Source organism: Acinonyx jubatus, chromosome B3, assembly GCF_027475565.1.
Source record: "Acinonyx jubatus isolate Ajub_Pintada_27869175 chromosome B3, VMU_Ajub_asm_v1.0, whole genome shotgun sequence".
NCBI lineage: Eukaryota > Metazoa > Chordata > Mammalia > Carnivora > Felidae > Acinonyx > Acinonyx jubatus.
In genome coordinates this window covers 27,143,925-27,160,027 of record NC_069386.1, presented here as the reverse complement: position 1 = coordinate 27,160,027, position 16,103 = coordinate 27,143,925, and the positions used below count along the sequence as shown (strand labels likewise).

Below are 16,103 nucleotides of genomic sequence, written 5' to 3'. Positions count from 1 at the left end.
TATTCTCTCTACCTTCTTTTTTTTCTTTTGGAATCAGGCTCATAGTTTCTGATTTGTTTTTGGTCAATTCATATATATATATATATATATATATATATATATATATATATATAAAATTTTTTTCTGCTTTTTTTGCTGTTTAGTCAGACATTTTTACACCTTTCCAATATCTTCTTTTTCTTTATTTTATTTTCTCTCTCTCTGGATTAAGACTTATACTCTCTGTTTAGTCTTCTTTTCTCCCTTTCATTTTTCTCTTTGTGTGGGATCAGGCTCCCCCCCCTTTCCTTTTTTTATAGGGCTACTTCAATGAACAAATCAAAGCACAACTGGTTGAAGGTCCAAACACTCCACCACTACAAGAAAGGAGGAGCTTTGAAGAGGACTGACCAGTGGGATAGAGCAGCCAAAATGCCACAATAGAGTGTATGCAACACACCAAAAAATTCCTGAAGTGCCAGGCCCTGGAGAGTGTATGACCCCTACTTAATATAGTAGTACTTGCAGGTACGGGACATATAACAAGCTATTAAAACATGTAAAAGACAGAAACCTAGCCAAAATAATGAAACAGAAGAACTCTCCTCAAAAGAAAATTCAGGAAGAAATGACAGCCAGAGATTTGCTCAAAACAGATATAAACAATATATCTGACAACAATTTAGAATAACAGTCATAAGACTACTAGCTGGGCTTGAAAAAAGCACACAAGACACCAGAGAAAACCTTTCTGCAGACAACAAAGACCTAGGAACTAGTCAGGATAAATTTAAAAATGCTATAACTGAGATGCAAAACAAATGATACAGTGATTGCAAAGATGGAAGAAGTGGAGGAGAGAATAGGTTAAGTAGAAGATAAACTTACAGAAAAAAAATTAAGCTGAAAAAAAGAGGGAAAGGAAATTACTAGAACATGAGGGGAGACTAGGAGAATTAAGTGATTCCAAGAAACTAAAAAATATCCAAATCATAGGAGTCTCAGGAGAAGAAGAGTGAGAAAAAGGGGCAGAAGGTTTATTTGAGCAAAGTATAGCTGAGAACTTCCCTAATCTGGGGAAGGAAACAGGCATACAAATTCAAGAGGCACAGAGAACTCCCTTCAAACTAACAAACCAGGTTAACGCCATGACATATCATAGTGAAACTTACAAAATACAAAGATTTGAAGGAGAGTTCTGAAAACAGCTAGACACAAAAGGTTTTTTTGTGTACTTTATGTGTCTACTACAAGGGTAGACACATAATGTTAGTAGCAGACCTGTCCACTGAAACTTGGCAGGTCAGAAGGAAGTGGCTGGAAATATTCAATGTGCTGAATAGGAAAAATATTCAGCCAAGAATCCTTTATCCAGAAAGTCTGTCCAGAATAAAAGGAGAGATAAAGGCTTTTCCAGACAAACAAAAACTAAAGGAGTTCATGACCACTAAACCAGCCCTGCAGAAAATCCTCAGGAGGACTCTGAATGGGAAGTAGCAGCAAAGACTACAAAGGACTGGAGACATCACCACAATATGAAACTTACAGATAATACAATGGCAATAAATCCATATCTTTCAATCATCACTCTGAATGTAAGTGGACTAAATGTCCCAATAAAAAGACATAGAGTATCAGAATGGATTGAAAAAAAAAACAAAATCCATCTATATTCTGCCTACAAGAGACTCATTTGAGACCTAAGGACACCTGATTCCAGGTACAGTAGGATGGAGAGCATGAGGAGGGTGTGCTGAGGGCTCAGGAAGGTCAGTTGGGATGTACCAGCAGCTGCCAGAGGATTGGAGAAAACTTGGGGGACAAAAGGCCTCTGTGCAGCTCTCTCAACCCTTCTGTCCCCACATGGTAAGGATAGAGCCCAGAAATTTCTACCCTCCTCAACAGGGGGACAAACAGAAGGAAGTGTCTAGGGAGCTAGTCTGAGGACCTCTTCATCAGGGCAAAGGGCCAGACCTCAGGGATGCAGGGATGGTCCATAGGTTTAGGGTAAGGGAGGTGAGAGTAGGTGGAAGCCAGGAGACAACAGCCATAGATGAGGACAGGTCCCAGGGATGGTAGAGATGAGCACTCATGAGCCATAACTTCCCCTGTAGAGCTTCTAGGAGAGGGAACAACAGCAACTAGGAAACCTATAGGGGCAGCTCACAAAAGACCCAGGAGAATGGCTGTTGGCTAGTCCTCCTGTGGTGTGAGCCCTTAGGACAAGGATCAGCTTGGTGTAAGTATGGAGGGTGTAGTCCATCCTCACTTGTGCACTTAGGTGAGTTCCTCAAACAGCATGCTCTTCCTGGGCAGGGATGTGCTGGTGTTGTCTGATTGCCCCAGATGCATCTCTTTTTAAAGGTTATTCAAGGGCTTCATTACATTTTGCAATTCGTGTTTCATGAAAATAAGTATAAAATGAAGAGATGTGTTCATGTGGGTAATAAAACACAGAGGTCTTTCAAACCTAATATAGGTAAGGCAGGATGGAAATCACTGGATATGCAAACAAACAAACAAACAAAAAAAGCAAACCAACTCTTTACCTCAGAGAATTGAAAACTTATTAACTGTTATAGGTTTGTGAAGAGAATGAAATTAAAGAATGCTATGATAAGCTACAAATACATTGCTTAATATTGTGTTGAAAAAGTAATTTGGGATTTCATATTTTTTAACTCTCTGAGAACAGTCCTCTTGCAACCTGTTCATTTTCTGTTAATTCTGAATAGAAGGGAAGCAGGCAGATGTTTGTAGAGTGTTGCACCCCTTTTGTCCTTTGACTTCCAGCAAGTCTAGGGGCAGTTTCTCAAATCAGTTGTACCACCTGTGTACAAACTGGTTAGTAAGTGTTTTCTTAAAACTATTAAAATCTTTGTGAAACAAGGCAGGGTATAGATAATGTGACTATCATGTCTTTCATAACACCTTTTATTGTATCCTGTGGCTTTATAGAAAGCCATTTTCTGAAATGAAATCTCAAAATTGTTTTGGCTATTCTATGCTGTTAGCCTTTTCATATAATTCTATCATCAATATGTCAATTAAAACAAATTCTGCTGTCATGTTGATTGGAGCTTCACTGAACCCATATGAATTTCGGGGGGATTGATATTTTAATATTGAGTTTTCTGATCCAGGAACTTAGTATATCTCTCATTTATTTTGTTCTTATATAATTTATCTCAGTAATGTTTTATAGTTTTCAGTGAACAGGTCCTGGACATATTTTGCTAGATTTATCTATAAATAGCTCATTTTTGATATTTTTAAAATGGTGTTTTCAACATTAATTTACATTTGTTCATTGTAAATATATAAAACATAGTTCATTTTGTGCATTGATCTTATATCCTTCCTAAACTCACTTATTAATTCGAGTAATGTTTTTGTTTGCAAATTTTTGTTTGGATTTTATAAATAGATAATCGTGTCTGTGAATAAACACAGTTCTACAAATCAACATAAAAATCAATTGCCTTTGTATACATGAGTAATGAATAATCTGAAAATAAAATTAAAACATTTCCATTCACAAAAACTTTAAAAAGAATAAAATTCTTAGGATTATATTTAACAAAAGGAGTGTAAGACTCTTATAAATGAACATTGAATAATTTTGCTGAGAGAAATTAAAGGAGATTTAGATAAATGGAAAGACATTCAGTGTTCACTGTGATTGGAAACCAGTGTTGTTAAGATGTTAATTTTTCCTAGATCTATAGATTTAGCACAATCCCTAAAACAATCTCAGGAGTTTTTTTTGGGGGGGGGGGGAGGAGCAGAAATTATTGAGCTGATTCTAAAATTTACATGGAAAGGTAAAGAATCCAAAATAGGCAAAATGATCTTGAAAAAGAAAATGAATTCATGGGACTTTTTCTTCTAAATTTTGAAACTTGCTTCAGAAGAATAATATCAGTAAAATGGCAGAGTCGGAAGTTTCTACCTCTTGTTCCCCACATAGACGTGGAAAAATAAGCAGAAATGCTCAGAACAAACATTGTCAGAACTCTAGAAATCAGTAAAAAAATAATTAAAGCTACCAAGCAAATGCTGAACCAAGTAAAAGGCAATTTGAAAGTGGTAGGAAAGTTTTGTGGCATTTTTACTTGCCCTTGCCCTGCTCCTTCCCAATCATGGTTGGCAGTATTAGCCATGACAGACCAATTTTAAAACCTGACCCTTGGTTACAGACAGAGAAGAGCAGACCTTACTTGTAAATTATTGTGTGTGTCTCTTCTAACCTATTTGGGGGCCAGCTGAAGGAGACTCTCATCTCTCTTTTGCCTAACCTGGAGCAGATAGTAAAAGTGGTGGGTGTTGCTTGAAACACTGTAAGGGGATTTAACAAATTGCAGATATCAGGGACAGAAATTACTTGTTGAGATGTATCACAGAGTGCCTAAGCCCCAGGTGCAAAACTTGGGGAGATTCTTTGGAAAAGTAGGATAATAAACAATACCCATTTGTAGGGGCAATTTAGAAAGCTATATATGGTAAGGGCAAGATCCATGGCCAGAAAAGACTGGAGAAGACCCTCAACTTTCACCTCAAGCATAGCCCTTGTTCTGGTGGAAGACTAACTAAATGTTGATGGAATACCCCAGAACAGAGTCAATCTGTAAAGACTGAGAAAAGTGTTTGCGTTTTTTGTATGTGTATTTTTTTTCTTTCTTTTCCTTTTTCTTTTTTGGCTTGTTTTCTTAAATTCCTGGCATTCAAGGATATCTTTGTCAAAACATTAACTCAACATGAACTGAAGGAATACAGATGTTAGTGATCACACACAAGTAGAAATACAGTCTTTGGAAAAACTAATATAAAATTAAATGTAAAAATTTTTCTTTTTCAAAATTTATTTAAATTGTAGTTAATTAACATATAGTATAATATTGATTTCAGGAGTAGAATTTAGTGATTCATCACTTACACCCAGTGCTCATCATAACAAGTAGCCTCCTTAATTCCCATCCCCCATTTTGCCCATCCCCCATGCACCTCCTTCCATCAACCCTCAGTTCTCTATGTTGAGGATCTCTATGGTTTGCTTCACCGTCTCTTTTTTTTCACTTTCCTCTACATTCATCTGTTTTGTTTCTTAAATTCCACATATGAATGAAATTATAAGATATTTGGCTTTATCTGACTGGCTTATTTCACTTAGTAAAATACACTCTAGCTCCATTCACATCGTTGCAAATGGCAAGATTTTATTCTTTTTGATGGATGAGTAATATTCCATTTGTGTGTGTGTGTATACACACACACACATATACATACATATAAATGGATATGTATATATAGATATATGTGGATACAGATCTGTATCCATTCATCAGTTGATGGATATTTGGGCTCTGTCCATAGTTTGGCATTGTCGATAAGGCTGCTGTAAACATTGGGGTACATGTACCCCTTCAAGTCAGTATTCTGTATCCTTTGGGTAAATACCTAGTAGTGCAATTGCTCTATTTTTAACTTTTTGAGGAAACTCCATACTGTTTTCCAGAGTGGCTTCATCAATTTGCATTCTCACCAACAGTGAAAGTGTCCTTTCTCTGCAATCTTGCTGACATCTGTTGTTTCCTGAGTTATTAATTTTAGCCATTTTGACAGGTGTGAGGTGGTATCTCATTGTGTTTCTGATTTGTAATTCCCTGATGATGAGTGATGTTGAGCATCTTTTCATGTGTCTCTTAGCCATCTGTATGTCTTCTTTGGAAAAATATCTATCCATGTATTCTTCCCATTTCTTAACTGGATTATTTGTTTTTCAGGTGTTGAGTTTGATAAGTTCTTTATAGATTTTTGATACTAACCCTTTATCCAATATGCCACTTGCAAATATCTTCTCCCATTCTATAGGTTGCCTTTTAGTTGTGTTGATTGTTTCCTTTGCTATGCAGAAGATTATCTTCAGGTGCCTGGGTGGCTCAGTCAGTTAAGTGGCCAACCTCAGCTCAGGTCATGATCTCACAGTCTGTGAGTTTGAGCCCTTTCGGGCTCTGTGCTGACAGCTCGGAGCCTGCTTCGGATTCTGTGTCTCCCTTCTGCACCTCCCCCACTCACACTCTGTCCCTGTCTCTCTCTCAAAAATAAATAAACATTAAAAAATTAAAAAAAAAAGAAGATTATCTTGATGAGGTCTCAATAGTTCATGTTTGCTTTTGTTTCCCTTACCTCTGGCAACGTGTCTGGTAAGAAGTTGCTGTGGCCAAGGTCAAAGAAGTTGCTGCCTGTATTCTTCTCTAGGATTATGGTAGTCTTTGTCTCACATTTAGATGTTTCACCTTTTTGAACTTATTTTACTATGTGATGTAAGAAAGTGGTCCAGTTTCATTCTTCTGCATGTCGTTGTCCAGTTTTTCCCATATCATTTGTTGAAGAGACTGTCTTTTTTTTCCATTGGATATTCTATTTTACTTTGTTGAAAATTATTTGACCATATAGATGTGGATCCGTTTCTATATTTTCTGTACTGTTTCATTGATCTATGTGTCTGTTCTTGTGCCAGTACCATACTGTCTTGATGACTACAGCTTTGTAATATAGCTTGTAGCTTGGAATTCGTGATGCCTCCAGCTTTGCTTTTTCTTTTTCAGGATTGCTTTGGTTATTCAGGGTCTTTTGTGGTTCCATACAAATTTTAGGATTATTTATTCTAGCTCTGTGAAAAATGATGTTCATATTTTGATAGAAATTGCATTAAATGTGTAGATTCCTTTGAATAGTATAAACACTTTCACAATGTTTGTTCTTTTATTCTATGAGCATGGAATGTTTTCCCATTTCTTTGTATCTTCTTCAATTTCTTTCGTAAATGTTCTAAAGTTTTAAGAGTACAGATCTTTTACCTCTTTGGTTAAGTTTATTTCTAGGTGTCTTAAGATTTTTGGTATAATTGTAAATGGGATTTATTCCTTTTTCTGCTGCTTCATTACTGGTGTATAGAAATTCAACAGATTTGTGTGTGATTTTATATACTATGACTTTGCTGAATTCATGTGTCATTTCTAGCAATTTTTTGATGAAGTCTTTCAGGTTTTCTACATATAGTATCATGTTATCTGCAAATAGTGAGAGTTTGACTTCTTCCCTGTCAATATTATTGTCTTTGATTTCTTTTTGTTTTCTGATTGCTGAGGCTACGACCTCCAGTAGTATATTAAATAACAGTGTTGAGAGTTGACATCCTTGTGTTCTTACTGACCATAGAGGAACAGCTCACAGCTTTTCCCAATCGAGGATGAAATTCGCTGTGGGTCTTTTGTATATGGCCTTTAGGATGTTGAGGTATGTTCCCTCTGTCTCTACTTTCTTGAGGGTTTTTTTAAAAAAATCAAGAATGGATGCTGTATTTTTTCAAATGCTTTTTTTGCATCTATTGAGAGGATCATTTGGTTCTTATTCTTTATTAATGTGGTGTATCATGTTGATTAATTTGCAAATATTCAACCACTCTTGCAGCCCAGGAAAAATCCCCACTTGATTATGTTAATTCTTTTAATGTACTGTTGGGTTCAATTTACTAGTATCTTGCTGAGAATTTATGCATCCAGGTTCATCAGAGATATTTGTCTGTAATTCTCCTGTTTAGTGGGTCTTTGTCTAGTTTTGGAATCAAGGTAATGCTGGTCTTGTAGAAGGAGTTTTGACATTTTCTTTTAATTGTTATTTTTTTATTAAAAAAAATTTTAATGTTTACTTTTGAGAGAGAGAGAGAGAGGGTGAGCAGGGGAGGGACAGAGAGAGAGGGAGACACAGAATCCAAAGTAGGCTCCAAGTTCTGAGCTGTCAGCACAGAGCCTGGTGGAGGGCTCGAACCCACCAACTGTGAGATCATGACCTGAGCCGAAGTCTGATGCTCAACCGACTGAGCTTTCCAGGCGCCCTTTCAATTTCTATTTTTTGGAACAGTTTGAAAAGAGTAGGCATTAATTCTTCTTTAAACGTCTGGTAGAATTCCTTTGAGAAGTCATCTGGTCCTGGACTTTTGTTTGTTGGGAGATTTTTGATTACTGATTCAATTTCTTTGTTGGTTATGGGTCTATTCAGATTTTCTATTTCTTCCTATTTCAGTTCTGGTAGTTTGTGGGTTTCTAGGAATTTATTCTTTTCTTCCAGATTGCTCAATTTGTAAGCTTAAAATTTTTCATAATATTCTCTTATGAATGTTTGTATTTCTGTGGTATTGATTGTGATCTTTCCTCTTTATTCATGATTTTATCTATTTGGTCCTTTTTCTTTTGTTTTTGATAAGTCTGGCTAGGAATTTTCAAATTTAGTAATTCTTTCAAAGAACCAGCTCCTAGTTTTATTGATCTGTTTTACTGTTTTTTAAAAGAATATATCATTATTTCTGCTCTAGTCTTTATTATTTCCCTTCTTTTGCTGGCTTAGGCTTTATTTGCTGTTTCATTTCTATGTTAGGTGTAAAGTTAGGCTATGTATTTGAGACCTTTCTTCTTGTTATATACTTCCCTCTTATGACCATTTTTGCTGCATCCAAAAGTTTTGGACTGTCATGTTTTCATTTTCATTTGCTTCCATGTATTTTTAAAATTTATTCTTTAATTTCCTGGTTAACCCATTCATTCTTAAGTAGAATGAACCACCATTTATTCATGCTATTTCCAAATTTTTTCTTATGGTTAACTTCAAGTTCATAGTATTGTGATGTGAAAATATGTATAGTGTGAATTCAACCTTATTGTACTTGTTGAGGGCTGATTCGTGACCAAGTATGTGATCTATTTTGGGGGAGTGTTCCATGTGCACTCAGAAAGAATGTGTATTCTGCTGCTTTAGGATGAAATGTTCTGAATATATCTGTTAAGTCCATCTGGTCCAGTGTGTCATTCTAAGCCATTGTTTACTTGTTGATTTTCTGCTTAAATAATCTGTCAATTGCTATAAGTGAGGTATTAAAGTCTCCCAATATTATTGTTATCAATGAGTTTCTGTATGTTTTTGATTAATTGGTTTATATATTTGGGTGCTTCCAGTTGGGGGCATAAACATTTACAACTGTTAGATCTTCTTGATGGATAGACCCCTTAATTATGATATAGTGCCCTTCTTCATCTCTTGTTACAGTCTTTGGTTTAAAATCTAGTTTGTCTGATATAAATATGGGTACTCCAACTTTCTTTTGATGTCCATTAGCATGAGAGATGGTTGTCCAACCCCTCACTTTCAATCTGCCAGTGTCTTTAGGCCTAAAATGAGTCTCTTGTAGGCAGCATATATATGTGTCTTTTTTTTTTTTAAATCCATTCTGATACCCTATGTCTTTTGATTGGGGCATTTAGTCCATTTACACTTAGAATGATTATTGAAAGATATGAATTTAGTGCCATCATATTACCTATAAAGTCATTGTTTCTGGAGATTTTCTCTCTTCCTTTCTAGTCTTTGTTGCTTTGTGGTATATCCTGCCACTCCCTTCTGGCCTGCCAGGTTTCTGTGGACAGATCTGCTGATAACCTGATTTATCCTTCCTTGTAGATTAAGTGTTTATTTTCCCTTGCTGCTCTCAGGATTCTTATCTGTGTAATTTGCAAATTTTACTACAATACGTCTTGGTGCTAGCCTGCTTTTGTTGATTTTGATTGGAGTTCTCTGTACCTCCTGGATTTCCCCAGATTAGGGAAGGTTTTAGTTATAATTTGCTCAAACAAACATTCTTCCCCGTTTTGCCTCTCTTCTCCTGGGACTTTTAGATATGAAAGTTATTATGCTTTATGAGTCTTTGATTTCCTTAAGTCTACATTTGTGATCCAATATTTTTCTTTCCCTCTTCTTTTCAGCTTCATTCATTCCCATAATTTTATCCTCTCTATCACTGATTTGTTCCTCTGCTTTATCCATCCTTGTCATTGCACACAGTCAGTTTTGCATCTCCATTATAGCATTTTTAAATTGCAGACTGACTAGGTTTTAATTCTTTTATCTTTAAAGTAGGTGATTCTCCAGTGTCTTCTATGCTTTTCTCAGCCCAGTTAGTATCCTTATCATTGTTGTTTTTAAATTCTGGTTAAGGCATATTACTTATATCTGCTTTGATTAGATCCCTGGCCATGACCTCTTTTTGTTCTCTCTTTTGGGATGAATTCGTCTTGTTGTCATTTTGTCCAGGTCACTCTATTTTTTGTGTTTGTGTTAGGCAAGTCTGTTATATTTCCTCCTCCTGAGAGTAATGGCTATATTAAAAAGAGGTTTTATACCGTCCAGAGCTTGGAGCTATGCAAAGTGTTTCTGGTGTATGATATGTTCATTATATCATTGTGTTTTGGCTGCTCTTTCCTCAGGTCAGTCCCTTGCAGAGTTTCTCCTTACCTATAGTGGGGAGTGTTTGGACTTTGTCCAGAATGTGGTGAGTTTTAACTAGGTGTGCTCTGGTCTGCTTGTTAAAATAAGCCTGATCCGATTTTCATTATAACTGAAGCTTTGCAGCACTCTATAATCAGTAGACCTGGTGTGTGTGTGTGTGTGTGTGTGTGTGTGTGTGTGTGTGTATGTTTGTGTGTGTGTGTGTGTGTGTGTGTGTGGTTTGTGTTGGTCTTCTGGAGAAGGGACCTGCTGCTTCTCTGGCCCTCAGGTACACTTGCACTAATAAAGATATACCTGCAGAACACATGAGGGCAGGGCTTGTAAGTGACTCAAACCTAAACCGTGGGTCCTTTGCTACTTGCTGAAGTCTGTCCTTGGTAATGGGTGGGGTAAAAAATAGCATTGGGCCACTCTCTTCCCAGGAGGGGGATGTTCGCCCCCCACCCTCCTGCTGTTCAGGAAGCCCTCCAGATGAGCAATCTTCCCTCTCATGTCCCAGGCTTCTGTCAGGTCCCTGCCATCACCCAGTCTGTGTCTGTGCCATGTGCCTGCCTGACAGTGCAGTCGTCCTGTGTTTTACCTTAGGTGTACAGCTGGGTTTTAAAACTCCAAGTTTTAGGGACCAGGCTAAACATAGACCTGCACTGGTCTTCTGGGAAAGGGTCTCGCCATGCTCTGGATGCTGTCAGTTTGTCCCAGAAAGCAGCCATACGACTGCACAGTGGCTTGTAGTTTATGGTAAAGCACAGCAAAAAACCTGTGTCTGGGTTATCTGTCCTTAACAGGTTCCTCTGCTACTATAGTAATGAATGGGAGTGCTCAGTGGTTACTCTAGGCTCTTTTGTCCCCTGAGAGGTAGTGCTACCTCTCCCAAATGCACTCCCAAGAAGGGGAACTGTATCTCCCAGCATATCACAGGGAATCCCACAAGTACACTGTCCACTCATGGGCCTCTGTTTCCTTCTCCACCACTACACCTGCCAGGATGGACCCCTGTGATGGTGCACACTTTTTAAGCTTCAGACTTTGAGCTCCACTCTTTGTAAAAACTTGCAATAATCAGCCCCTCTCATTTTCTTAATGGTTTTGGGGAATGCAATTTTCTGCATGCTGCTTTCTCTCTCTCTCCCTCCTTCTCTCTCTCTCTTTCTCTCTTCCTTCTCCTCCTCCTCTCATAGTCGTCATCGTCATCGTCGTCCTTCTCCTCTTCCTCCTCCTTCTTTTTATTCTCTCTCTTTCTCTCTGATCAGGGCTTCTTCCACTTCACAGCACCTGTGATTTTTTTCCTCCAAATCACATCTCTGCAGCTCCTACCTTCCATGATGTGGCCAATTTTCTCCTTATAGCTGTGTGGTTTGTTCTTTCAGTTCTCTGATTGATTTCTTTGGTGTTCAGAAGGATTTGATATTAATATAACTGTGTTTTAAGGACAAGGCAATCATAAAGTTCCCCTACTACTCCACCATCTTAACTCCTCTCCCCTTATTTTGTCTGATATTAATATAGCCATCCTAGTTCTCTTTTGGTTACTGTTTTCATGGAATATTATTTTCTACCTTTTTATTTTCAACATACTTGTGTGTTTAGATCTAAAGTGAGTCGCTTGTATATAGCATATAGTTGGTTCTTGCTTTTTAATTTATTCTGTCAGACTCTGCCTTTTTTACAGATAAGGAAAGATATCTGCCAATTTGCTATTTGTTTTCTGTATATCTTATGTAATATTTTTGTCCCTTATTTTCTCCATTACTGCTTTTTCTGTGTTTAATTGATTTTTATATAGTGATACATTTTGATTTCCTTTTCATTTCCATTTTTTTGTAGATATTTTCTTTGTGGTTACATCAGAATTATGCCTAACATCCTCGAGTTATAACAATCTAATTTTAAAAATTGTATTTATTTTTTGAAAGAGAGAGTGCAAGTGATGGTGGGGCAGAGAGAGGGAGAGAGAATATCCCCATCAGGCTCCACACTGCCAGCACAGAGCCTGATGTAGAGTTCAAACCCACAAACTGTGAGATAATGACCTGATCCAAAATCAGGAATTGGACACTTAACAAACTGAGCCACCCAGGAACCCCTATAACAATTTAATTTGAAATGGTATTAAGTGCACTATTTTACTCATAACACTGCCGACACCAAATGAAAGATTTTTTTCTTCCTGACACCAATCAACTCTCTGATTCTCTGCAAACACCAACTGGGCGTCTAACAACTCAATTCAATTATGATACTATCTACCTGGAGTTAGTGTTAGATCCCACAAGTTAAGGGCTCAGTTCCACAAAACTGTCCCCACTTTAGATGCCAATTTTAAGTACTAGGTATCCTGCACTTCTATCTGATTGGCTATTAATTGTGGGTTCTCATGACCCCCTCCTTAGGCTTGATAATTTGCGAGAATGACTCCTAGAACTTAGGAACAGACTTTACTTATGCTTACTGGTTTACTGTAAAGGATGCAACTCAGGAAAGGCTGAGTGGAAGATATGGATGAAGCAAGATGTGGGGTTAGGGGTGGCATAGTGTTTCCATGCTCTCTCCACATGCACCAATTTCCCAGTATCTTGATGCATTTACCAACTCGGAAGTTCTCCCAATCTGTCTTTTAGAAATTTTTTTAAATTTTAGTTTTTTAATTTACATCTGGATTAGTTAGCATGTAGTGAACAATGATTTCAGGAGTAGATTGCTTAATGCCCCTTATCCATTTAGCCCATCTCCCCTCCCACAACCCCTCCAGTAACCCTCTGTCCTCTATATTTAAGAGTCTCTAATGTTTTGTCCCCCTCCTTTTTTTAATATTATTTTTGCTTCCCTTGATTTATGTTCATCTGTTCTGTGTCTTAAAGTCCTCATATGAGTGGAGTCATATGATATTTGTCTTTCTCTGGCTAATTTCACTTAGCAAAATACCCTCTAGTTCCATCCACGAAGTTGAAAATGGCAAGATTTCATTCTTTTTGATTGCCGAGTAATACTCCATTGTATATATATATACCACATCTTCTTTATCCATTCATCCATCAATGGACATTTTAGGCTCTTCCCATACTTTGGCTGTTGCTGATAGTGCTGCTATAAACATTGGGGTGCGTGTTTATGCTTACTTATTTTGAGAGAGAGAAAGAGTGTGAGCAGGGGAGGAGCCGAAATAGAGGGAGGCACAGAATCCAAAGCAGGTTCGAAGCTGTGAGTTGTCAGCACAAAGCCCAAAGTGGGGCTCAAACTTATGAACTGTGAGATCATGACCTGAGCTAAAATTGGATGTTCAACTGACTGAGCCAGCCAGGTGCTGAGGTTTCCCCTTTTTTAAAAAAATGTTTATTTACTTTTCAGAGAGAGAGAAACGCAACTGGGAGAGGGGTAGAGAGAGAGGGAGAGAATCCCAAGCAGGCTCCACGCTGTCAGCGCAGAGCCCAACACGGGTCTCGAACTCACCAACCGTGACATCATGACCTCAGCTGAAATCAAGAGTTGGTTACTTAACTGACTGAGCCACCCAGGGACTCTGAGAGCTTTCCAGTTAAGGTCAGGAACATGACAAGGATGTCCACTCTCACCACTTTTGTTCAACATAGTACCAGAAGTCCTAGCCTCAGCAATCAGACAACAAAAACAAATAAAAGGCATCTAAATCAACAAGGAAGAAGTCAAGTTTTCACTCTTTGCAGATGACATGATAGTCTACATGGAAAACCTGAAAGAGTCCAACAAAAAATTGCTAGAACTGATACATAAATTCAGCAAAGTTGCAGGATATAAAAATCAATGTACAGTAATCAGTTGCATTGCTATACACCAATAATGAAGCAGCAGAAAGAGATATCAAGGAATTGATCCTATTTATAATTGCACCAAACACCATAAGATACCCAGGAATAAATTAACAGAAGAGGTGAAATATCTATACACTGAAAACTATAGAAAGCTTATGACAGAAAGACAGAAGATACAAAGAAATATAAAAACATCCCAGGCTCACTGATTAAAAGAACAAATATTGTTAAAATGTCAATCATACCCAAAGCAATCTACATGTCCAATGCAATCCCTATCAAAATAACACTAGCATACTTCACAGAGCTAGAACAAAAAATCCTAAAATTTGTATGAAACCATAAAAGACCCCAAATAGCCAAAGTAGTGCTGAAACAGAAAACCAAAGGGGCACCTGGCTGGCTCAGTCAGTTAAGCGTTCGACTGCAGCTCAGGTCATGGTCACACAGTTTGTGGGTTCGAGCCCTGTGTCGGGCTCTGTGCTGACAGCTCAGAGCCTGGAGCCTGCTTTGGATTCTAAGTCTCCCTCTCTCTCTGCCCCTACCCCGCTCGCTCTCTGTCTCTCTCTCTCTGTCTCTCTCTCTCTCTCAAAAATAAATAAACATTAAAAAAGAAAAGAAAAGAAAAAGAAAACCAAAGCTGAAGGCATCACAATTCTGGACTTTAAGCTGTATTACATAGCTGTAATCGTCAAGACAGTATGGTACTCACACAAAAACAGACACGTAGATCAATGGAATAGACTAGAGAACCCAGAAAGGAACATACATGTGTATGGCCAGCCAATATTTGACAAAGCAGGAAAGCATATCCAATGGGAAAAAAAAGATAGTGTCTTCAGCAAATAGTGCTGGGAAAACTGGACAGCAACATGCAGAAGAATGAACCTGGATCACTTTCTTAGACCATATATAAAAATAAATTGAGGGGCGCCTAGGTGGCTCAGTTGGTTAAGCATCCGGCTTCGGCTCAGGTCACGATCTCACTGTCCGTGAGTGTGAGCCCCGCGTTGGGCTCTGTGCTGACTGCTCAAAGCCTGGAGCCTGTTTCAGATTCTGTGTCTCCCTCTCTCTCTGACCCTCCCCCATTCATGCTCTGTCTCTCTCTGTCTCAAAAATAAACATTAAAAAAATTTTTTTAAATAAAAATAAATTGAAAATGGATAAAAGACCTAAACGTGAGACAGGAAACCATCAAAATTCTATAGGAGAAAACAGGCAGAAACCTCTCTGACCTCAGCCACAGCAATTTCTGAAGTTCAATTCTGAAGACAAGGGAAATAAAAGCAACAATGAACTACTGGCACCTCATCAAGATAAAAAGCTTCTACACAGTGAAGGAAACAATCAACAAAACTAAAAGGCAACTGACAGAATAGTATAAGATATTTGCAATTGACATATCAGAAAAAGGGCTAGTGTCAAAAATCTATAAACAACGTACCAAACTCAACACCCAAAAAACAAATAAGCCAGTGAGGAAGTGGCAGAAGACATGAATAGACACTTTTCCAAAGAAGACATCCAGATGGCCAACAGACACATGAAAAGATGCTCAACATCACTCATCATCAGGGAAACATAAATCAAAACCACAATGAGATACCACTTACTCCTGTCAGAGTGGCTAAAATTAGCAACTCAGGAAACAAAAGATGCTGGCTGAAATGCAGAGAAAGGGGAACGCTCTTGCACTGTTGGTGGGAATGCAAACTGATGTAGCCATTCTGGAAAACAGTATGGAGGCTCCTCAAAAAATTAAAAATAGTACTACCCTACAACCCAGCCATTGCACTACTAGCTATTTATCCAAAGGATACAAAAATGCTTATTTTAAAGGGCACATGCACCCCAATATTTATAGCAGCTCTATCAACAATAGCCAAACTAGGGAAAGTGTCCAAATATCTATCGACTGATGAATGGATAAAGAAGAGGTGGTATATATTTATACAACGGAATACTATTTGGTGTTCAAAAAGAATGAAATCTTGCCACTTG

The 16,103-nt window shown here is 37.9% G+C and overlaps 1 protein-coding gene across 3 annotated transcripts in view; it reads left to right on the top strand.

Moving 5' to 3' along the window:
* Positions 1-16,103, top strand: part of OCA2 (OCA2 melanosomal transmembrane protein) — a 492,350-nt gene that overhangs the window by 32,343 nt on the left and 443,904 nt on the right. The gene's annotated exons all lie outside the window — the stretch shown is intronic.